Source organism: Heloderma suspectum, chromosome 7 (genome assembly GCF_057233095.1).
Source record: "Heloderma suspectum isolate Gila_16-S chromosome 7, 16-S_ref, whole genome shotgun sequence".
Taxonomy (NCBI): domain Eukaryota; kingdom Metazoa; phylum Chordata; class Lepidosauria; order Squamata; family Helodermatidae; genus Heloderma; species Heloderma suspectum.
The window spans coordinates 100,161,203-100,186,458 of record NC_139464.1 but is presented as its reverse complement, the minus strand read 5'-3'; positions in this window follow the sequence as shown (position 1 = coordinate 100,186,458).

Below are 25,256 nucleotides of genomic sequence, written 5' to 3'. Positions count from 1 at the left end.
AAAATATGGATAATGGCGGCCCCCATAGGGAGCCGCCATTCCCGTTGCTTATTTGGTTGCTGTAGTCTACGTAAAGATTTACATAGACTACGGCGAAAATAAGGGCAACGCTATTTGCGTTGCCCTTATTTTCACCGTAGTCTACGTAAAGATTTACGTAGACTACAGCAACCAAATAAGGAACGCGAATGGCGGCTCCCTATGGGGGCCGCCATTAGCGTACGCGCTTTTTTTTTTTTTTAAAGTCACCCGTGATAGGCTACGTGACGATTAACGTAGCCTATCACGGCTGACTTTGCAGATCTAGCCGTGATAGGCTACGTTAATCGTCACGTAGCCTATCACAGGGGCGGTTTTTTTTTAAACTTTCGAGTTTGCAGCCGGGCGAGGCGGGAAGCCTCCCCCCGGCCTGAATTTTGGCCGGGTGAGGTGGGAAGCCTCCCCCCCCGACCTGAACTTCGCGGGGGGAGCAGCGAAGTGCCTCCCCCCCACCGCGAACCAGCTTCGAGGACAGGTAAGTCACTTTCGTCCACCCCTAATTTTTTGCCGATTTATCTTACGTAAATATTTACGTAAGATAAAATGGCAAAAAAAAGGGGAACGCAAATAGCGTAGTAGATGCTATTTGCGTTCCCTTATTTTCCACCGTTCTAGCCTACGTAAATATTTATGTAAGATGAATCGGCAAAAAATAGGGCATGGAAATGGCGGCCGCCGTAGCCACCGCCATTTGCGTACGCTGCATTTTTTTTTTTTTAGGTTAGCCGTGATAGGCTACGTAAATTCTTACGTAGCCTATCACAGCTGTCTGGCTGGACGCAAATGGCGGCTACTATGGTGGCCACCATTTGCGTCCACACCAGGCCATCCGCGGCCAGAAATCCGGCTGCGGACGGCCCTGGCCGGCTGCTCTGCAGCATGGCTGCGGAGTGGAGCCGGCCGCCGAGGATTCCGGGGTGGAGGACCGGAACGCCTCCCCCCCATCGGGGATCCTGGGGGGAGGGACGGAGCAAAGGTAAGTGAGTTTCGTACATCCCTATAATCAGTTCTTGGCTGAAAAATGCATACCAGAGATACGTATTGTAAATGCATACGAACATACATATTTTATGGGAAATGCATACAAAAATGTGCTTTTTTTGGGGGAAATGTGTATAATTTAAATGCAAATTTTCATGCTTTGAAAACAAAATCACAGACAATAGGATGGAAGAGACTTCTGATTGAAGACATGTGAAGCTCAAGGGGCCGGAAATACACTGTTCTCTCCATCCCTGTTCTCAACAGTTTGCTCCCATCCTGCTATGTAGGAACAGAAGTTGACAGTGCATCATCATTCAGTTTTAGTCAGCCTATCCTACTGTGTTATTTTCAGGCAGTGGGAGCTGCTCTGCCTCCCACTAGTCCCTTTCACCTAAGAAGAGTGAAGTGCTTGATAAGGGCTCCTTTAAAAAAAAAAGAAAAAAAAGAAACAGAATTTAATTTATATTCTTGCTCCTCCACCTCTATCTAGATAGCCTCCTCTCCCCCGCATGCACCTTTTGAGAAAGGACAATAAGTTTTGCCAGTTTAAAATTCATGGGTGAACAATTATATTCTTACATTTCCTTTAAAAGCTTCCTTTGAACTTATTCTTTGGTGACAGGCATAATTGTGTAATTTCTGCTAAATGTCTTGGTTTTATTTCATTTCTAATTAAATACTTTGGGGGAAATTATATTGCGTGATTATTGGCTTTGTCCTACTGACGCATGTAATAGTGGGAAGAGTGAGCTGAATTCAACACTCTGCTGATGGGTTTGAGCCTTCCAAAAAACTGACCAAATGGACTGAAGCCAACTGAGCACCCGATGAAACTCCATAGGCAGCTTGCACAGTGGGATTCCTGTTCTGCTGACAAAGTATAACTCAGAGAGGAGATAGTAAAATTCTTCTGAATTTAATGGTATCATTACATTAACATACTAGAGTGGGGGTGCAAAAAAGTGCAGCCCATGGGAATCCCTTCCTTATGTCCAAACTCTGACCTCTGAGATCAGAGAGCAATTCCTTTGGTAGTGCTTGTGCTAGCACTAGCAAGAGGAACCCCCAGTTTTCCATGGCTAGTGCAAACACTACGAAGAGAATCCCTTCCCTTATCTCTGATCTCTGCTGAGAGATCAGAGAAAAGGCAAAGATTTCCCTTGCTAGCCCTAGCAAAAGGACCCCTAGGCTTGTGTATGTGTTTGCATGGGCGAGCGTGCATGTGTGCAGCCCCCTGGTGTCTCCCGGTGTGGCCCATGGAGCCAAAAAGGTTGTGCACCCCTGTACTAGGTCTATATCTCATGCAGGGAGAAGGTCATTGTTTCAATACAGGAGAGAAAACACATCTTCTCTCCATTCATCTAGACATGAGAACTAGATGACTGACACTGTAATCCTGAACATGTCTTGAATTCAGTGGGGCTTATTCCCAAGTAAGATGATTACAGACCGGGTCACACACCCTCCCTTTGTCTCTGTTTCTTTAGAATGTCCTTGGAAGTCTTGTGTAGTAGGGATATCAGACAAATCTGCTGCAGATTCAAATGAGGCCAGATTCTTTGGAATCCGGCCTCAGGAATCTACAGCGGATTGGGACCACTTACCTCCGGTCCAGGAGGACTGGAGGTGGAACAGCACTCGGCTGCTTCTTGCCAGCCAGAGCCGTTTGCCTCCTCCCTGTCCCTGCCGATTATCATGTCTTAAAAAAAAAAAAAGGCGATCAGGAGGATGCGCCCATAGACCTATACATAAATAGAGTCATGAATCCTTGTGTCCATAGGCTTATATGCTCTATTTTGTGTATAAGTCTATAGGCACATGAGATCAGCAGGAAGGGACAGGGAGGAGGCGAACGGGTCTGGCTGGCAAGAGGGAAGGTAAGCGCCCCCAAGCCAGTTCCCCCGCCGGAATCTGAGCGGAGCGGAACCGCTCTGGAGGATTCCGGGGGGGAGGAATGGATCGCCTCCCCTCCTATGGATTCCCCACTGGAAAAGACAATAGGGAATCCGTACACCCCTATTGTGAAGTCTCTCTTGATTTAGGCTGCAATCCTCTATAAATTTATCTCTGGGTAAGCCCCCATTGAACACAATGGGATTTACTTCTGAGCAGACATGCATAGGAATGCAGGGTTAATTTCCTGTTTTATCATTCAACTGACAAAGTCAACTACAAATGTTCCCCTCACAATGCATGTGGTCATATTTAAGGAATGAGAAGATTCCATGTTGTCCCTGGCCAGATCTACACCTCATGTCATATCGATACGATCCCATCATGGTGACGCTATATCCCTCATGAGCATTTGTACTAGTTTGTAGCAGACACAGTGACATCTGTTGTGGTATTTTGGATAATATGGAATAAAAAGTGGAAAATAATGCTAGAAAAGCAGTATATGGAATGTGTAATGTGGCTCAACAGGTATCAGTGCACTTCAATACCAATAAAAAAGCACTAGTGTAGATCAGGCCCCTGACTTAAGGAGACCTGTTATTACCATGTCCAAAATCTAGGGATGTTGGAGAATTCCGCCACGGACTCCAGTGAGGCTGGATTCTTTAGAATCTGGCCCCCAGGAATTGGTGGCGCAATGGACTACCCCCCGCTACCCCCGAAATTCCCCCCAGAATGGACCTACCTGGCAGTGTCAGCAACTCCGGCGACGGCTCCAGCGGAGGCTCCTGGTCATCTTCCGGCCGCTGCCGGGCTGTGGCCACAAATGGCAGCCGCTACGCCAGCTGCCATCTGCGTCCCCACCGAGTCATGATAGGCTACGTAGCCTATCATGGCAAAAGGCAGGGATGCAAATGGCGGCTGCTACGCCATTTGTGTCCCTGTCTTTTGCCATGATAGGCTATGTAGATACTTACATAGCCTATCACGGCAAAGAGCAGGGACGCAAATGGTGGCCACTATGCCATTTGCGCCCCTGGCCTTTGCTGTGATAGGCTATGTAGATACTTACGTAGCCTATCACGGCTTGGCAGGGATGCAAATGGCAGCCAGCGTAGCGGCCACCATTTGCAGCTGCAGCACGGCAGCAGCCAGAAGTCCAGCTGCGGCTGGCCCCGGACGTCGGCTCCACGGCGTTGCCACAGAGAGGAGCCAGCTGGGGAGGATTCTGGGGGGGGGAGGGATGGATCACCTCCCCCCTGCACCATGGACTGCCGCCTGGAATGGGGTAAGTGTTTCTCACACACCTACCAAAATCTGTGTCATCTTGCACCTATACGTCTGTGCGCACACACAGACACACTGTATAGATGCTTTTTGAGAAAGAAAATTGTGCTTTTGCCTACTTAGTAATAATAATTTAGCTACAAATTAATGAATCAAAATTAGCTAGCTTTTCTGTGACTTTCAGGGAACTGGTGATAAATCCTTGGTGAGGGACAGATGGAAACTGCCTCCCAGGCAAATCTCCCACATGGCAGCATTGCTCAGAACAAATCATATCTGTTCATGTTTGCCTGAAAGGCACTCCTCATTGGTTGGACCTCACAGGGTACAAGCTACTCCATTTTGGCTGGAAGGCAGGTCAGTTAGAGGATGTGCCTTCAAACCAGATTACAGAATCATCATCATCGTTGTCGTCATAATAATAATAAAAACGGGGGAGGAGGGGAGAAGAATTCTGTCTTAGAGATTGTTAATTGCTAAGAAGATGCCTTCTGAAAGTGGCAAACTTTTTTGTTTGCCTGAAGGGAAGGTCCATTTGAGGGGTGTCTTGCTGGTGTCAGATCTATCGTGCTGAGTTCAGTCCCAAGCAGGTAACCACTTGTGCGTGCCTCAGAGCAAGCCCTCAGGCAGATGTAGGGATGTCAGAGAATTCCGCCACGGATCTCGGTGATTCCGAATGCCAGTGCATTCGGCCCCCTGAAATCTGTGGCTGAATGACCTGCAACACCCCCGCCCCCCGCAGATCCCCCCAGGACAAGACTTACCTGGGGCGGATGTTCCGGGCAGCGGTGGCGGCTCCAGCGGCTGGTCTTCCGACTGGCTGCTGCCGATGCCATTTGCAGTCTGGAGGTTTTTTGGTTTTTTTTTTACAGGGGCATGGTAGGCTACTTAAAGATTTACATAGCCTATCACAGCTGGGTTAAAAAAAAAAACGCGTACGCAAATGGCAGCAGCTACGGCCGTCTCCATTTGCGTTCCTTATTTTTCGCCGTCTTAGTCTACATAAATATTTATGTAGACCATGACAATGAAAATAAAGGGGAATGCAAATAGTGTAGCGGGCACTATTTGCGTCCCTTTTTGATTCGCTGTTTTAGCCTATGTAAATATTTACGTAGGCTAAAACGGTGAATCAAAAAGGGATGCAAATAGCACCCACAACGCTATTTGCGTTCCCCTTTATTTTCGCCGTAATAGTCTACATAAATATTTACGTAGACTAAGATGGAGAAAAATAAGGAATGCAAATGGCAGTGGCCGTAGCCGCTGCCATTTGCATACGCAGGTTTGTTTGTTTTTTTACCCAGAGCCCTCCGTGGCCAGAAATCCAGCTGCGGATGGCTCTGGCCTGGGCTGGGCCTGGCCGTCTGCTCCGCAGAGCCGCCACGGAGCACAGCCAGCTGTCGAGGATTCCGGGGGGGAGGATCAGATCGCCTCCCACTCGTCGAGGATTCTGGGGGGAGGGACGGAACACCTCCCCCCCCCATGAACATAATCCGTGGAAAGGTAAGTGACTTTCATACATCCCTAGGCAGATGGCTCAAGCATTTATTGCGTTTTGTTGTCCTAAGGAAGGAGAGAATTTCTCTAGTTGGTGTATCCATTTGACATACACATAAGAACATCCCACAATCGAATGAAAGGTAGAAGACACTCATATCCCCTGATGGGCCATCGTAGCAGTAAAAATCAAAACTTGCATTTTAAAAAGCTGGAAGGGGCAAATGAAAAGAATTTCAATTCTAAGAACAAAACAAAACAAAAAACCCAACAACAATGGATAGTTATTGTGGTTAGTGCTGTGCCAAAAATGTCTCCCACATTCTTTGACCATTCTCATTTAATTTGATATAAAATAAATTGCTTTTGAGAAGAAATTCAATAGTGAAGAAATTTCGGAGAAATACTCATGGGTTGGGTTTGGGTTTCTTGGGCTTACCTTACTTAGGAGGTGGCCAAGGAGTGAGTGCAAATGTCCTGTTTTTCATTGTACAATCATGTCTCTGGCAGCATGTAACCTCCTCAGCTTCCTTCATTTCAATTAAAGCCTAGTGGAAGGCATCATGAAGTAATTCCTCCCATAGGTAGGGATGGACGAAAGTCCCTTACCTGGTCCCACAGCTGCTTTCGGGGGGGGAGGTGCTCCGTTTCTCCCCCTGAAATTCTTGGTGGGTGGGGAGGCGCCCCGTCCCTCCCCGCCGAAATTCTGGCAGGGGGGGAGGCACCCCGCCTCTCCGGCTGCGAAAGAAAAAAGTTATGTAAAAAACCCCAAACAAACGTGATAGGCTATGTAAATCTTTACGTAGCCTATCACGGCTAGATTTTCAAAGTCAGCCGTGATAGGCTATGTAAATCTTTACATAGCCTATCACGGCTGACATTGGGAAAAAAAAAAAAAAGCACATACGCAAATGGCGGCACCCATGGGCGCCGCCATTTGCATTCCTTATTTGGGCATGGGTAGTCTACGTAAAGATTTACGTAGACTACAGCGAAAATAAGGGCAACGCTATGCCGTTCTGCCCGAACTCCGTGGCGGAACGGCCTGCCACCCCCCCACCCCCCCACGGATCCCCCCCAGGACAAGACTCACCTGGGGCAGATCTTCCGGGTGGCGGTGGCTCCGGCAGTGGCTCTGGTGGCGTCTTTGGTGGCGGCCGGTCTTCTGACTGGCTGCCGTTGCCACCATTTTCACCCTGGTAAAAAAAAAAAGAAAAGAAAGAAAAAGAAAGACGTGATAGGCTACGTAAAGATTTACGTAGCCTATCATGACTAGTTTTTTTTTTTTAAAAAAACGACGTGATAGGCTACATAAATCTTTACGTAGCCTATCATGGCTGGGTGGGATAAAAAATAAAAACCGCGTACGCAAATGGTGGCGGCTACGGCCGGCACCATTTGCGTTCCTTATTTTTGCCCTCTTAATCTACGTAAATATTTACGTAGACTATGACGGCGAAAATCAAGGGGAACGCAAATAGCATAGTGGGCGCTATTTGCATCCCTTTTTGATTCCCCGTTTTAGCCTACGTAAAGATTTACGTAGGCTAAAATGGGGAATCAAAAAGGAATGCAAGTAGCACCTGCTACGCTATTTGCATTCCCTTTGATTTTCGCCGTCATAGACTACATAAATATTTATGTAGATTAAGAGGGCAAAAATAAGGAATGCAAATGAAGGCGGCCGTAGCCGCCGCCATTTGTGTACGCAGTTTTTGTTTTTGTTTTTTACCCAGAGCCCTCCGCGGCCAGAAATCCGGCTGTGGACAACTCTGGCCTGGCCGGGCCTGGCCGGCTGCTCTGCGGAGCTGCTGAGAAGCACAGCCAGCAGTGGAGGATTCTAGGGGGGAGGAACGGAGCGCCTCCCCCCCCAGTGAGGATTCCAGGGGGAAGGACGGAATGCCCCCACATCAACATAATCCGTGAACAGTTAAGTGACTTTCGTACATCCCTACAAGAATTATAAAACACCCTGAGAATGAGGCAAAACAATGGAAGCCTCTTTCATTGGGGAAGAAAACTGTCAGGAATCTGGATGACAGATTTTGACTCAGCATTAACTCTACCTCTTCCCTTCATACAACACTCCCCTGCCCCCCACACACCTGCATTGTGGTGACTGCAAAATGGGGGTCAGTCTGCAAACACAGTTGATGCTGCTGCAGTATGAAAAAACCAAACCCCCTTATGAAAAATGAAGCTATGCTACAACTCCTGTCAATGGAGAGCCCTACCTCTGAGAAACTGTTGAGAATTTCTCTTCCCCTTGGAGAAATTCAGTGAAATTCTCTTTCAGATTTCTCTGCCCACAAATCAGGTGGAGAGACCATGTATGCACAGCTCTAATTTTGGTATGTCTTCATGCAAAGACATTGGCTATAGATATTTTATACTGACATATTTTGACTGTAGAGATGATTCTGCCCTTAAATCCATTATATGGTGGGCTGTGAAGAAGGCAAACTTTGCTGAGAAGCATGTATGGAATCTACTTTACAAAAGGTGCTAAAATGACAAGACTCATACATGAACGATGACAAAGGTAAATATTGCTGAGGTAAATGTTATATTAAACCAATAGGCGGAAAAAGAAATGCAAAACAAACCTCTCTTACATCTTCTCTTTCAGAAAGTAGGGATGTACGAAAGTTCTGCCATGAATCTCGGGTGGCGGAACGACCCCCCACCCCCCCGGGACGGGACTTACCTTAGGCGGATCTTCCTGGCCGCGGAGGCGGCTCTGGCGGCGGCTCCGGCGGCGGCTCCGGTAGCGGTTCGGCGGTGGTTCGGCGATGGTGGCTGCAGCAGCCAGTCTTCCAACCGGCTGCCGCCGCCGCCATTTCCAGGTAAAAAAACAAAACAAAACAAAAAAACGTGATTCGCTACGTAAAGATTTATGTAGCCTATCATGGCTAGATTTTTAAAAAACACCATGATAGGCTACATAAATGTTTACATAGCCTATCACGGCTGATTAACAACAGCAACAACAACAACAACACATGTATGCAAATGGCGGTGCCCATGGGCGCCGCCATTTGCATTCCTTATTTTGGCATGTCTTAGTCTACGTAAACATTTACGTAGACTAAGACGGCAAAAATAAAGGGAACACAAATAGCGTAGCATCTACGCTATCTGCGTTCCCCTTATTTTCGCTGTCTTAGTCTATGTAAATGTTTACATAGACTAAGATGTGCCAAAATAAGGAACACAAATGGCGGCGCCCATGGGCACCGCCATTTGTGTACGCGTGTTGTTGTTTTTTTTAATCAGCCGTGATAGGCTATTTACGTAGCCTATCACAGGTGACTGCAGGGATGCAAATGGCAGAGGCCATTTGCGTCCCTGCTAGCCAGCGGCCGGATGTCCGAGCCAGCCGGCAGCTCCACAGAATCCCTGAGGAGCGGAGCCAGCAGGCCAGGATTCCGGGGGGGAGGAACGGAGCGCCTCCCCCCCCGGCCAGGATTCCGGGGGGAGGGACGGAACACCTCCCCCCCAGCATCAGTGTAATCCGCGGAAAGGTAAGTACCTTTTGTACATCCCTATCAGAAAGTGAAAATGGCTTTGTCACTTGCAATTATTTTGTATTTTAGTCTCATTTTAGCATGTGGGACAAGTTATCCCTTCAGACAGAAACTGGTATACTAAGGCAACTTTATGCCCCTTAAATCTCTTCTCCTAATCCTAACTTTCCATGAAGTGCCAGAAAAATAGTCCAATGTATGAGTACTGCTCTAGTTCCCGTCAGCTTACTATGATATGTCAAGAGCGTGAAGATCCTTTTACATGGACATCCAGCAATGTGGGAGCCACTTCCATGTGGTGCCTTCCCAGCATGATGGGAAACATGTGTGAGTAATGCAACCGCATGGACAAAGCTGATCACATGGTTGTTTCCTATTTGAATGATTTAGGTATACTTTGATCTTCCCTTCAATACGAAGTGCACAAAAACCTGGACAGTACTGGTCACCAAACCTAAAAAAAGATATTGTAGAGCTGGAAAAAGTGCAGAAAAGAGCAACTAAGCGAGCAATCCTATGGCCGCTAGTCAGCGGCTAGACGGCCATAGGATACGTCAATTTCCAGGAACTGACCTTGGAGCCTGCGCTGCCTCACAGGCAGCTTGGAACAGCTCTGTACTCCGCATTCAGAAGACCAGAGACCAGGGTGGACAAAATGGGGCATTCCAGGGGGCATTCCAGGGTGGGGAAGGGAGAAATGACAGTATGACACATCCTATGTGTCATCTGGCAGCTTCTTCCCCCACTCCACCTTCCTGTGGCTAGACAGCCAAAATCGGCTGTCTAGCCACAAATGCAGGGCAGCTGAAGCATGGAGGGAATGATCCCCTCCATGCTTCTCCTGCCCTGCATCGGATAGGTGGTCACCTCTGAGTTCAGAGTAGGGATGGCGGAGAATTTCTCCCCGAAACTTCAGGGGGCTGAGCACCAACGTGTTCGGCCCCCCGAACAAGTTTTGGGGAGAAATCCTCCGAACCCCCCCCCCGCACCCCCCCCGGGACAGGACTTACCTTCACCGAATGTCCCTCTCGGTGGCGGGTCCAGCCGGCGGTTCGGCGGGTGTTCGAGCGGGGCGGGAGCGGCAGCCGGTCTTTCGACCGGCTGCCGCCGCCGCCATTGCAATGAAAGAAAAAAAAAATGCCCCCTGATAGGCTACGCTATTTGCGTTGCCCTTATTGTCGCCGTAGTCTACGTAAACATTTATGTAGACTACAGCGACTAAATAAGGAACGCGAATGGCGGCTCCCTATGGGGGCCGCCATTAGCGTACACGCTTTTTTTTTTTTAAAGTCACCCGTGATAGGCTACGTGACGATTGACGTAGCCTATCACGGCTGACTTTGCAGATCTAGCCGTGATAGGCTACGTGAATCGTCACGTAGCCTATCAGGGGGCTTTTTTTTTTTTTTTAACTTTCGTGTTCGCGGCCGGGCGAGGCGGGAAGCCTCCTCCCCGGCCTGAATTTCAGCCGGGGGGAGGAGGGAAGCCTCCCCCCCGGCCTGAATTTCGGCCGGGACGAGGCGGAAAGCCTCCCCCCCGGCCTGAACTTCACGGGGGGAGCAGCGAAGCGCCTCCCCCCCACCGCGAACGTCCTTCGACGACAGGTAAGGGACTTTCGTCCACCCCTAGTTCAGAGGCAGCTGCCTATCCCCATAGGATTGTGCTCTCCAATGATCAAGGGGCTGGAGCATCTCCCCTATGAGAGGTTACATTACAACAGCTGGGACTGTTTAGCTTGGAAAAAGGAGGGGAAGGGGAGACATGATAGAGGTGTACAAATTCAAGCATGGTGTAGAGAATGTGGATAGGGAGACATTTTTCTCCCTTTCTTGAAATAGTAGAGCCCAGGACCATCCCATGAAGCTGACTGATGGGAGATGCAGGACAGATAAAAGGAAAGACTTTTTCACACAGCGTAGAATTAAACTATGGAATTCACTACTGCCAGATGTAGTGATGGCTACCAATTTGGATGGCTTTAAAAGGAGGTTTGACAAGTTCCTGGAGCAAAAGGCTATCAGTGACTACTAGTCTTGATGTATGTGTGCTCCCTCCAGTACCAGAGGCAGTGAGCCTATATACATAGGGATGTCAGAGAATTCCGCCACGGATCTCGGTGAGGCCGAATGCCAGTGCATTCGGCCCCCTGAAATCTGTGGCGGAACGAAGCCCCCCACCCCTCCACCCCACGAAAGGTGTGCAAAACGGAGCACTTACCTGCTGCCGTCCGTGCTGACTTGTGAATGGCGGCCGCGTCTGCGGCCGCCATTCGATTCCTTGTTATAGCTGTGATAGGCTATGTAAATACTTATGTAGCCTATCACAGCTAATGCAGGGACGCCATTTGCGTAAGTATTTACATAGCCTATCATGGCTTAATTAAGGGAATGCAAGTGGCGGTGGCTACGGCGGCTGCCATTTGTGTTCCCTTTTTTTTGCCGTTTTAGCCTACATAAGTATTTACGTAGGCTATTACGGCAAAAAAAAGGGAACGCAAATGGCTGCCACTACGCCATTTGCATTCCCTTTTTTCCCCGCCGTAATAGCCTACATAAATATTTACGTAGGCTAAAACGGCAAAAAAAAGGGAACACAAATGGCGGCCGCCGTAGCCTCCGCCATTTGCATCCGCTGTTGTTGTTTTGCCGTGATAGGCTACGTAAATATTTACGTAGCCTACCACAGCAAAATACATGGACGCAAATGGTGGTGGCTACGGCAGCTGCCATTTGCATCCCTGCAGGCTGCCCAGCAGCCAGATGTCCGCAGAATCTCCACGGAGCGGAGCTGGCCGGAGAGAATTTCGGGGGGAGGGATGGAGCGCCTCCCCCCCACCGCGAATGTCACCCTTTGAAAAGGTAAGTGACTTTTGTACATCCCTATATGTACACCAGTTGCTGGGGAACATGGATGGAAGGGTGCTGTTGCACTCATGCCCTGCTTGTGGGTTCCCAGTTGACAGCTGGTTGGCCACTGTGTGAAAAGAATGCTGGATTAGATAGACCCTTGGTCTGATCCAGCAGGGCTCTTCTTATGTTCTTATGTCAGGTGGATCTTAAAACAACGCAAGGGTCAGTAGAGATGAGTGTCTGCTTGTTTTTAACCCTTTAGAGTGCCATCCAACATGATTGCTGCTCTTTAGATAGAAACATCTAAGTTCAGAGCCCTCTGCCCATTCAAAGCCCTGCAGGCAAGGTAGCTGCAATGACAGAGGCAAAAAAACCTACCATTCCACCTTAAAAAGAACATTTTAAGCTAGATGGGCCTCTTGGCTTGTCCAGCTTCCTTATTTCTCAGTCAGCAGGTGATGGAGGGGCTCTATAAGGTCTAAGTCTCTCCTCCCTGTCCCCACTCACCACAGCACTCCCTTTTTTCCCTCCCAGATCCCCTTATGAGGTTGCTGTTAGAACCTCAGAAGAGGAACAGCTAAAGAGCTTTCTATGGTGACTGGAATGGGTGGGGAAAAATCCCCACTCAGATTCCCCACCCCCCTTCCCAGGTTGTACTGTGTGCATACTCTCCCCAGGAACCATAGGATTACTGATCTGTTAATCTCAGAACAGAAGACACAAACATAGTTATAATTCCAGTGGAGGAGTAGTTTACAGTTCTTCATGGAGATTCTCTATTGATGCCTTATATTAAATGTAGTGAATCCATGCTTATTTCCCTTCTTCTCGACTAAACCTACTCCAAATAAATGATTTGCTAGTTTCTCCCATGTAGCTGGAGTTTCTATGGAATGCAGTTCACCTGTGGCTTTTTCTAGAAACTCAGTGTAATATCAAGGATGACATACTGTAAGAAATCTTGCCCTTTGGTTATCCATTATTGAAGCTGGTATATAGGGCACAATGCACTGTGGGTAATGACCTGTTTAATACTCTGACCAAAGTTTCATAATGCAGGAGTCCTACTGAGCTGTGGAGAATACATTTCCAGCAAATACATCACCCCTGTCTTTTCAACTGTCTGTGTGGCTTTCTGGCATAAAACACAAGGAGCATGATTTCAGAAGTTTCTTCCTCTTTTCTGTTTCACAAGGGGACTGTAGGCCACGTGTACTAATTGCAGAGCTATAGGCAATCACTAGTATATATTTCCTCTACATTTTGTTCAGAACAAGTCTGTTGCTTTATCTTTGCTCTTACAGATTTTGTGCCATGGTAAAAGTTTCCGCATCATTATTGTTATCATTTGTTAAAAGTCATATTGAGGGGATTCAAGTTGTTTTAATTGGTTAAGTCCAAGGGTCCACAATTATTAACTGCATTTTATTTCCAGTAGGTGGAATGGCTCAGTTTTCTGCTCCATGGCTTGAATCCAACCCTCACATGAGTGGACGTCCACTCATGTAATGGGACTTCCGTTCATGTAAAGGGATTTTCCCATCCTTTCGCCCCATGCATGCCCCAAATCTGCTCCGAAGGGTCTCCCAGTCCTGCAGAACAGATTGTCCTTTTGTATTTGCTGCCTGGTGAGTTCCCCCTGCCCAACAAGAACAACAAGGGAGGTATATTGGTACCAATGCTTTCCAACTTGTTCATAAAAGATCTCAAATTAGGAGCAAGCAGTGAAGTGGCCAAGTTTGTGGATGATGCCAAATTATTTAGGGTGCTTAAAACACAAAGGGATTGTGAGGAGTTCCAAAAGGATCTCTCCAGACTGGGAGAATGGGTATCCAAATGGCAAATGCAGTTCAATGTAAGCAAGTGTAAAGTGATGTACATTGGGACAAAAAAAATCCAACTTCAAGTATAACCTGATGGGTCCTAAGCTAGCAGTGATCAACCAAGAAAGAGTTCTTGGGGTTGAGATGGACAGCTCAATGAAAATGTCAACCCAGTGTGCAGCTGCTGTAAAAAAGGCAAACTCCATGTCAGGCATAATTAGAAAAGGAACTGAGAATAAAACTGTCAATATCATCCTGCCCTTATACAAAACTATGGTATGACCACACTTAGAATATTGTGTACGGTTCTGGTCAACACACCTAAAAAATGATAGTGTAGAGCTGGAAAAACTGCAGAACAGGTCAACTAAAAAGATCAAGGGGATGGAACATCTCACCTATTGGGGAAGGTTACAACAGCTGGGATTGTTTAGCTTGGAAAAAGGGGGGTAAGGGAAGACATGATAGAGGTGTACACAATTATGCATGGTGTTGAGAATGTGGATAAGAAGACATTTTTCTCCCTCTCTCAGAATACTAGAACCCTGGGTCATCCCATGAAGCTGATTTGTGAGGGATTCAAGAGAGATAAAAGGAAGTACTTTTTCACACAGTGCCTGGTTAAACTATGGAATTTGCTACCACAACATGTAGTGGTGGCCACCACTTTGGATGGCTTTAAAAGGGGGTTAGATAAATTCCCAGAGGAGAAGGCTATCAATGGCTACTAGTCTTGATGGCTATGTGCTACCTCCAGTATCAGAGGCAGCATGCACGTGTGCACCAATTCCTGGGGAATATGGATGGAAGGGTGCTATTGGGTTCCCGGTTGGCAGCCGGTTGGCCACTGTGTGAACAGAGTGCTGGACTGAATGGACCCTTGGTCTGATCCAGCAGGGCTATTCTTATGTTCTTATGTTCTTAACAACAGGAGAACACTGGAGGCCAGTATGTGTAAAGCTGTAGCAACCCCTCCCTTCTAACACACAAAACGGTGATGCTGGGACCCAGCACAGGATATAACTTGTGCCATTTTGAGAGATGAACATCTTTAAAAGCATGTGATTCTAATACTAGTGCAACATGGAGCCCTTCTCTGCTGATTGTGGCCATATTTATAGATCCCTGATTTAATCAGTTGCACACAATCCAAATCACTGGCAGCTCAATCCTATTCATGCTTAAGTTCCACTGAGTTCAGTGGAGCTCACTCCCAAATAAGTGAGGATTGCCGCCAGAGACTCTTTTCTGTTTCTTTTCTTCAAGGAATAGAGATACACACTCAAACAGAAATATTCAGCAACTGGAGGATTGTTCAGTACACTGCCCCAAAATAAACATCTCCAAGGATCAGGCTGAGACTATTATTCTTGAACAAAGACATTTTCCAAATAAACAAGGGGCATATGTAAAATCCTAGTCAAATCTGTGTGTCTCAGTTTACAGTTCATTAATTATGGAAGGTCCATCATGTAAATGGGTAAAGCATTACCTGCATAAAGAGAGAATGAAAATTTATTCATTTGTCATCATTCAATGAAGCAAATGAAAGATCTTAAACTCCCTTTTGTTGGCTCTCTCTGTGACCCAGAGAAACAGGCTGGATTTTAATGATTACCATTCTTGACTATTCTAATATCATTATAGCTGAAATGAGGGATTTCCCAAAAGCAGGTTTTTGGATGATGGTCTTTTTTATTATTCTGCGTATTGTGCAAACAATAAAAAAGAGTGAACGAGACTATGAATGACCTTGCCAGTGGGAGGCTTGCATTTAGAACTAATGAGGATGTCTTTGGGAAAGCTACAGCTTGGAATAATAAAAAAGTTTTTGCTGGCCAAAATGTTTATTGTGCTAAAGAATAGGAGCTATTTGCTGAGAAGGGGAAGAGCCAATGACCACACTTGTATAGTACTATTAAATTCAAGGACAGCATTTATTGAAATGCCCCTGCTGTCAGAAGTGATGGTATTTAAAACATGTTCTGACAATGTCAGGCCAGGTTAGTTGTCAGGAAGCTGTCACTGACCACTTGACTATGTGGATAAAGCTCAGTGGTCCATCTCTAGGAGACTGCCCTAGAGTGACCTGTAGGTTCTTTGGCTGAATTTTGCTATAGCTCCAGGATATGAAGGGCACAATTTGAATTGATAAATAACAGGCCATCATACTCGCACTGCTTTGGGTTTTCTGGTTGTCATTTCCCCCACTTCTATCCTTCTGCCCCTCCCCTTTGATTCTTTCTCCCTTCTCCATCCTTGAAAGTTTCTCTCTAGGCCCTGACCTAGCCGCCTCTCTGTCACTTCTTCAGAAACAGTTCCCTTGGCACGTAACCCTGCCCCATGAACTGACAGTCTTGCTGTTCCGTCTCTCAAGTTCCGTCTCTCAAACTTAGCCCACACGTCATTGGGCTAAGTGGATTGTGATGGTCATCTCCCCATTTCCTGTGAAGGCAACTTATAACTTGGTTCTTGCAGCCTCTAAGGCTGCAATCTAAGGCACATTTTCCTGGGAGAACGTCACACTGTGGGATATAATTCTGAGTAAACATGCATAGCATCTGGCTGTTTCAGAGTTTTGTATTTGTACTTCCTTGGAAATGTGCAGGATCCCAATTCACGGCCAAGATTTTTCCGAGTCTCCCCAGTTTCTTTTGTGGTGGTGGGCAGGGGAGGGGGGGGGAGAGAGAGAGAGAGAAAGGGGGAAAAAAAGGAAAGGGAAAGGGAAATGGAAAAGAAAAAATGTACATAATAAGGCATAACACATGGTAAGGAGTGGGGAACTCTGCTACAGCTGTTGTTTTTGTGCTGGTGGTTTTAGCACATTTTTCCAGGGAGTGGGGAACTCTGCTCTAGTTGTTGTTGTTGTTTTCAACACAATTTTCTCAGGCTTAACGATGCCTCCTAAGAAGGGCCTTGGGGGAAGGAAGGGTAAAAGGGAGCACCCCGCCCCCAGCTAAGCACCAGCTTTATAGAGCCAATTCATCCTCATCCGAGGAGGATGGCCCCGATATGGCCTTAATCCTATCCAGGCTGGAGGCAGTAGAGAAGGACAGGGGAATCCCAGCACCAGTTATCCCAGTGCAACAGGGTGTTCGGAATCCTGGGACTCAGGTGCCTAGAAGGCAGACTCAGAAGAATCTGTTGCTTTCTATTGCAGTTAGGGATGTCAGAGAAATCCACCCGAAAGTTAAATGGGATCGAATTCTGACACATCCAGTCCGCGGAACCCTCCCCGGAATGGGGCGCCCCAGTCTACTCAGACCAGAGCTCATGCAGACCCTTTTTTTTTTCTCCGCCGAAAATTTTACGAAAGTATTTATGAAAGGAACACCGCAAATCAGAATGAAAGAAATAGAGAGCGAAAGGGATTTTATGAAAGTATTTAATAAATACGCAGTTTCCTGCGACGACACGGCTTTCTTTTGCTGGGAGAGACGGGGTCACGAAGTGCACGTAGCCTCATCTTTTTTTATTGTCTGTGAAAGTGAGGTCAGGTGAGGTCAGGTGAGCGAGATCCCTCCAGGCCACCCCCCCACCCCCAGAAGATAACATCATTGAGGGGAGGGAACTCACCGACCATTTTTCCTGCCTTCACACATAGGACGGTGGTGCGTGAGTGTCCAGCAGCCTCAGTTGCTCCAGTCCAGACTAGAGACCAGAGGCGCTGCTGCTGCAGACAGAGTGTCCATGTCCAGCAGCTGCAAGGAGTGTGTTTCTGTGTGTCCCCATTCTACAGCACTGCAGTTCAACCTTTATTAGAGTGAAGGTATGTTCTTTGATATGTTTACTTTACCTGAATGTGCCCCTATGTTTAGTGATTTTTGGGTGGGTCAGGGCAGGGGGAACTGGGAAAGCATCCTCCAGCAGCCTGTGTTTAGGCCTGCTGAGAAGGACTCAATCTTCCATCCTCCTGGGCTTTCCAGGATTAATCAATGTGCTTTTCAACTCCAAGAGACATGCGCCCCTATGTACTTAGTGTTTCCGAGTGATTCTGGAGAGGTCCTGCCTGGAAAGCCAGGCCAGGCCAGGCCAGGCCAGCAGCCTGTGTTTAGGCCTGCTGAGAAGGACTCCATCCTCCATCCTCCTGGGCTTTCCAGGATTAATCAATGTGCTTTTCAACTCCAAGAGTCATGTGCCCCTATGTACTTAGTGTTTCTGAGTGATTCTGGGAGGGCCTGCCTGGGCAGCCAGGCCAGACCAGCAGCCTGTGTTTAGGCCTGCTGAGAAGGACTCCATCCCCCAGCATCCTGTGTGTACTGTAGGCTTGTGTTTTTCAGGCTGCATGGATGGACTACATCCTCCATTCTGGGCTTTTCGGCCTAATCTGCTGTACAATATGCCCCTATTTATTTAGCATTGGATGGCTGGATTGGTGGGGAACTACTTTTACACTGCAATTGTAGGCTGTTCACATGATTTCAGCTTTGCCACATGCATTTATGTCTCCTTCTGCCCAGAGACATGAACATGGAGAAAAGAGGAACCCGTAGTCAATCCAGCACTCAAAAGAGGTGTGGACGCCTGGCGAGAACATGCACCGCTGAGGTTGCATTTCAATGGTATTTTAAGAATGACATGGAAGAGGAGGAAGCCCAAGGTGTGACCAGCAGTGACAGCAGCCCCAGCAGTAGTCCACCCCGCAACCGTAAGCAGCACACACCAATTACCGCCACAGAAAGTGGCACAGGCACAGCCAGCCACAACTCCAGAGGAAGAGGAAGAAAGTTCATGGATGGTGAGCGGAAGGGCAGAGTCTCCAAAGTGGATGAAAATGTTCCCAAGGAGACGCTACGGAATGAAAGTCAAGAAGTCTATGACATTCCAAAGGATGAATCTGGTAAGGCTCTGTCATCACAGGTGCTTGTAAATACCTGGATACAGATAAATATCTTCAAATATTTGAATAGCCCCTACATTAGCCTTCTGCAACCTGCAGCCTTCCAGATGTTTTGGGCTACAACTCCCAGCATTTTTGACCATTGGTCATGCTGACTGGGGCTGATGGGAGTTGAAGTCCAAAACCTTTGGAGAGAACCATTTGGGGAAGACTACCCCACCGGATCTTCTTCTTCAACACCACAAAACATACATTACTGTTTTACATTCATTCATATTCATTGCTGTGAACATATTTCATATTATTAAAATGTTATATGGTACTCCAGTACTAAAGAAAACCCCAACTCTTTAAAAGAACTGCAATAATTTCTCAAACGATACACCTTTTCGGTGGGAAAACACTTCGGTGTTTTGTTCTTGCTTTGTTTCCAAAGCCATTCATCATAGTTTGCTGTCTTGTTTGGCTTTGATCTCTTTTAACTAGAGCTGCAATGTGAATTGATTAATCAATTACATTTCTGAGGATGGTTTTTAAAACAGGGCCTGACTGATCAGGCACTGCTCCCAGGGGACCACAAATGCACTTCGGAAAAAGGCAGTGGGATTTGCCAAGTATGTGCCCAGGACCAGCCCTATCATTAGGCAGCAGTGAGGTGCTGGGGCACAGAACTGTGGGTGCTCCTCAGGCTGCCTTGTACCTCCTCAGCCAGCTTGTTGTCCTCTGGTGTGGTGGAAGAAGCTCTCCCATTGTCACTGTTCAAGTAAGATTCAGCTATCGCTCTATGTAGGATGGAGGGGTGCCATTTTATCCTTTGCCTCAGGAAGCAAAACGCTTTGGGCCAGCCCTGTAGGTGCTGAGTCTCATACAGTGGTATAATAGAGCTGATGCACAGGAGTGGACCTTGCAAGGGAGCCAGATATCTTCTCCTCCATGCTTTTCAGACTTTTACCAGTGAAGACACGTTTAGATAACTCTCGTGGAGTTTTGAAGTCTGTACAGTACATTTTTTTTGCACGTTGTGTCATGTGTTGTTTTCTCAGTGCTAGTTAGTGCAGTAGTAGCTTACATCAGCACCTTGTGTAATGTTGATTGATCGCAATTTCAAGCTATGTTTCATAGATTTCTACAAGTAAACAGTTTTATTCTCTTGGCTATTACTCATGTGTAAAAGGTGCATTTCTCATGAAACTCCGCTTCTATCTATTTTGAATCTTTACAGAGACGCCCACAACCGTCTTCCCTGCATCAGAGAGCGGAAGTGGGACAGATGAACCAGGTCCACAGCTGTCTGCTGATAATCACCTCGTGGGCAGCAGCTCACGTGATTTGGAAAAAAAGGCTGGAGGACTTAGTTTCAGCAGTGATCCGGACAGTAAAGATGATGAGGAGCCCTTCTATATCAATGTCCCTGCTGAGACTGAGTCTGCCTGCTGGGTTCTTTGGGAGCAATCCCAAACCTCAGGAACAAACATCCCCTGCTAAGCACTGGTCATCGCCATTAACAATGCCAACAACAACACCATCCACAGATGAGTGGAAATGTGCAGCTCCCAATGCCACCTCATCTGAAAACAATACCCCCATTCCCCAAAGAAGAAATGGTGGTGGCAGGGTGAGTTCCTATGTGGGTTACAGAGTACTTATTCAAGACCACTTTGAATTTTGTTTCTGTCTTCCAAAGTATTAGCTACCCCACCCAATTTGGTGTCATCTGCAAATTTGATCAGCATTCCCTGCACCTCCTCCTCCAAGTCATTAATAAAAATGTTGAAGAGCACTGGGCCAAGGGATGGACGAAAGTCCCTTACCTGGTCCCGCAGCATTTTCGGGGGGGGGAGGCGCTCCGTTTCTCCCCCTGAAATTCTTGGTGGGTGGGGAGGTGCCCCGTCCCTCCCTGCCGAAATTCTGGCCAGGGGGGGAGGCGCCCCATCCCTCCCCGCCAAAATTCTGGCCGGGGGGGGAGCGCCCCGCCTCTCCGGCCGTGAAAGAAAAAAGTAAAGTAAAAAAAAGAAAAAAGGTGATAGGCTATGTAAAGATTTACGTAGCCTATCATGGCTAGATTTTCAAAAAACACCGTGATAGGCTACATAAATCTTTACGTAGCCTATCACGGCTGACTTTGAAAAAAAAAAAAAGTGCATTCCTTATTTTGGCACAGGTAGTCTACGTAAAGATTTACGCTATTTGTGTTGCCCTTATTTTCACCGTAGTCTACGTAAATCTTTACAAAATACCCGTGCCAAAATAAGGAACGCAAATGGAGACGCCCATGAGCGCCGCCATTTGCGTACGCGCTTTCCCCCCCCCAAAGTCAGCCGTGATAGGCTGCGTAAAGATTTATGTAGCCTATCATGGTGTTTTTTGAAAATCTAGCCGTGATAGGCTATGTAAATCTTTACATAGCCTATCACTTTTTTTTTTTTACTTTACTTGGAAATGGCGGCGGCAGCAGCTGGTCGGAAGACTGGCTGCCGCCGCCGCTGCCGCCGAACTGCCGCCGGGACCCGCTGCCGTGACAGACATTCGCACGAGGTAAGTCCTATCCCGGGGGGTGGCGGACCATTTCTCCACCAATTTCAGGGGACCAAATGCGTTGGCATTCGGCCTCCCGGAGATTCGTGGAGAAATTCTCCGACATCCCTGGCCCAGGACTGAGACCTGCGGTACCCCACTCGTTACCTCTCCCCAGTTTGAGAAGGTCCCATTGAGAAGCACTCTTTGAGTCCAATTCTGTAGCCAACTGTGGATCCACCGGATCATTGTTTCATCTAGCCCACTTTGAGCTAGTTTGCTCATCAGGAGATCATGGGGCACTTTGTCGAAAGCTTTGCTGAAGTCGAGGTATATGATGTCTACAGCATTCCCACGGTCTACAAGGGAGGTGACTTGATCAAAAAATGAGATCAGATTTGTCTGGCAGGACTTGTTTTTGACAAATCCATGTTGGCTTTGAGTAATCACGGCACTGTTGTCAAGGTGCTTCCAGATGGATTGCTTTATCATCTGCTCCAGAATTTTCCCAGGGATTGATGTCAGACTGACTGGTCTGTAGTTCCCAGGTTCCTCCTTTTTACCCTTTTTGAAGATAGGGACAACGTTAGCCCTCCTCCAGTCATCTGGCACTTCCCCCGTCCTCCATGATTTCTCAAAGAGAATAGACAGCAGTTCTGAGAGTTCTTCTGCCAGTTCCTTTATTACTCTAGGATGCAGTTCATTTGGCCCTGGAGATTTGAACTCATTCCAAGTAATTAGATGTTCCTTGACCATATGCCTATCGATCTCAAGCTGCAATCCTGCCCCTTCAGCCTGTACTTCGCCTTTGCCAGGGGGCTCATAGACCCTCTTTTGGGAGAAGACTGAGCCAAAGTAGGAATTGAGACCTCTGCCTTTTCTTTGTCATCTGTTATCGTTTTGCCATCCTTATTTAGTAGCTGAACCACCATTTCTTTCCTCTGCCTTTTACTATGCACATAGCTGAAGAAAGCCTTTTTGTTGTTTTTAGCATCCCTTGCTAACCTCAGCTCATTCTCAGCTTTAGCCTTCCTGATGCCATCCCTGCAATTCTGTGCTATCTGCCTGTACTCTTCCTTTGTTACTTGGCCTTCTTTCCACTTCCTATATGTGTGCTTTTTTGTTTTCAGGTCATCCCTAAGCTTTTTGTGAAGCCACATTGGCTTCTTCTGTTGTCTTCCACCTTTTCTTCTTGTTGGAATTGTTTGTGATTGTGCCTTGAGAATTTCCTTTTTAAAAAGCTCCCACCCATCTTGAACTCCTTTTCTCATTAGCGTCGCTTGCCATGGGACCTTACTGATCATTGTTCTGAGTTTATGAAAATCAGCTTTCCTAAAATCCAGGGTACGCGTTTGACTACACTCAGCTTTTGCTTCCCTGAGAACCAAGAACTCAAGTACAACATGGTCGCTTTCCCCCAGAGTTCCTGTAACTGCTACTTGATCCACTAAGTCATCTCTGTTGGTTAGGATCAAGTCAAGGATAGCCGATCCTGTAGTTCCTTCCTCTACTTTCTGTAGGAGGAAGTTATCTGCCACACAAGTCAGGAATTTCCTGGAGGGGCCATGTTTTGCAGAATTTCTCTCCCAACAAATATCGGGGAAATTGAAGTCCCCCATTACTACTACATCATGCTTCCTTAAAACATTGGCTATTTGCTTTTCAAAAGTTTCATCCTCGTCTTCTCCTTGATTGGGTGGCTGGTAGTAGACTCCGACCACCAGGTTCCTTTTATTCTTTGCTCCATTTATTTCAACCCAGATGCTCTCGATGGGGCTACCAAGCTCCTCCTCCTGTATTTCTGTGCAGAGATATGTATTTTTCACATACAGTGCAACCCCACCTCCCTTTCTCTTCCTCCTGTTCTTTTTGAACAAGTTACATCCTTCAATGTCTGTATTCCAGTCATGAGAGTCATCCCACCAAGTCTCAGTTATACCTATCAGGTCATAATTTCCCTCTTGTATTAAGAGTTCAAGTTCGTTCTGTTTGTTTCCCATACTCTGGGCATTAGTATATAGACATCGAAGACCATGTGCTTCATAGTCTGGCTTTCTTCCTACATGTGTCTGAAGACTATTATTGGGCGCTATCAGAGCTGTTCTCTCCGTTGCAGTGCATGTGCCTACGTCCATTGTTACCCCCAACATTACATCTCCCTTCCCCATAGGATTCAGTTTAAAGCCCTCCTGATGAAGTTGTTCATGCTGTGGCCAAACACATTCTTCCTATCCCTTGTGAGGTGCAACCCATCCCTAGCCAACATCCCATCTTCCAGGAAGATGGGCCCCAAAGTTCTTGAGTTTCCTTCCCAAAGCTTCAAAGTCTGACGTGATCTCTTTGTAGCTCCACTTGGCAGTATCATTTGTTCCCACGTGGATGAGAAGAAAGGGATACCCGTCAGTGGGCTTTATGAGTGCAGGCAACCTTTCAGTCACATCTCTAATCTGTCCTCCCGGGAGACAACATACCTGGAGATTCCATGGGTCTTCGCGACATACTTGGGTCTCGATCCCACGCAGCAAGGAGTCTCCCACTACTACCACTCTTCTCTTCTTCTTCTTGTAGGCCTGGGTTTCATCGCCTCTGTTTGACTGACCTTCAGCCTCTTGCTCACTCTCATGCAGGTTCCCCTGTGATTCTTCCTCTTCAGGCTGTCCTCCAGTCTCATCCACAAGTACCTGGAATCAGTTCCACAGCTCCACTGCTTCCACTGGTGCAGAGTGGCATCTAGTTCTTCTTCTCCTAACTGTCACCCTTTTCCAAGGAGTATCCTCTACTCCATTTTTCTTCACCTCAGCATTTCCCACTGCCTCATCTTGCTGTTACTCTTCAAGCTTCTGGTCTTCCCTTTGCTGCTGTAGTTCCCCCATTCTGTGCAAGAACTCTTCGTGTTCTCTTATTCCCCAGAGGGTCGACAGTCGACGCTCCAGTTCACTTACTTTTTCCTCCAGCAGCGTGATCAACTTGCACTTGTTGCAGGTGTAGGCCATGTTGTTCTCAGGCAAGAAAACAAACATTGCACACACCTTGCAGGTCACCACCACTGGAGAGTCTTGTCCTTCCATAGCCTCTTTTCCCTTTTTGTGTCTAGCTTTCTGATTGTTCTAGACTAGCCTGTGCCTGCTCCTCTACTCAGTAAAGGTTAAAAAGCAGAGTCCCACTGGTGTGAAAGTGTGTGTTACAAGAAAAATAAATGGGAAAAAGTTAGTTAAAAAAATAAAAAATAAAAATAAAAAAAATGTTAGGGGCCTCCCCCTTGACCTCCCCCTTGACCTCCCCTGGCCAACTCCTGTTTGCTCCTCCTGTCCGCTCGCTCTGTTCGCTCTCTCTCTGGGAGCTTGCCTGCTTCTGTAGTCCCTGGACCAGCTGGAGCAGCTTGCTCTGCTCTGCTCTGCTCTGCTCTTCTCAGCTGGGCGGCGGGAAACAGACTGAACCTTCCCGCCCAGTCAGCTGCTGGGAGTACTCAGGCCACACCCCTCCAATTCAGTGGGAGCTCTCAGAAGCACCTGGTGAGCTCACAGCCAATCAGAAGGATAAAGGGAAGCCCCCTGGGCTTCCTGCAGCCCACTTACCTCTTAGCCTCTGTCTCCTGTGTCTCCTTTGTCTCCTTTGTCTCTTCAACCACTGCAACTTTCCTGGCCAACTCCTGTTTGCTCCCCCTATTTGCTCGCTCTGTTTGCTCACTCTCTGGGAGCTTGCCTGCTTCTGTAGTCCCTGGACCAGCTGGAGCAGCTTGCTCTGCTCTGCTCTGCTCAGCTGGGAGGCAGGAAACAGACATAGACTTGTGGGTTTGGTCTGGGCATTAACTTTGCACTGCCTATGGTTTTACATTTTATTCCATGCATGGCGTATCCCTGGCCTGGACAATGCCATTGCTGATGCTTTGTTACGTAACCAGGTCAAGCAGTTTTGAGACCTTGCCCCCTGGGTGCAGGAATTGCCGGATACCATGCCAGCCCCACTTCGGGAGATGGGAGGGATGAGGCAGAGCAGG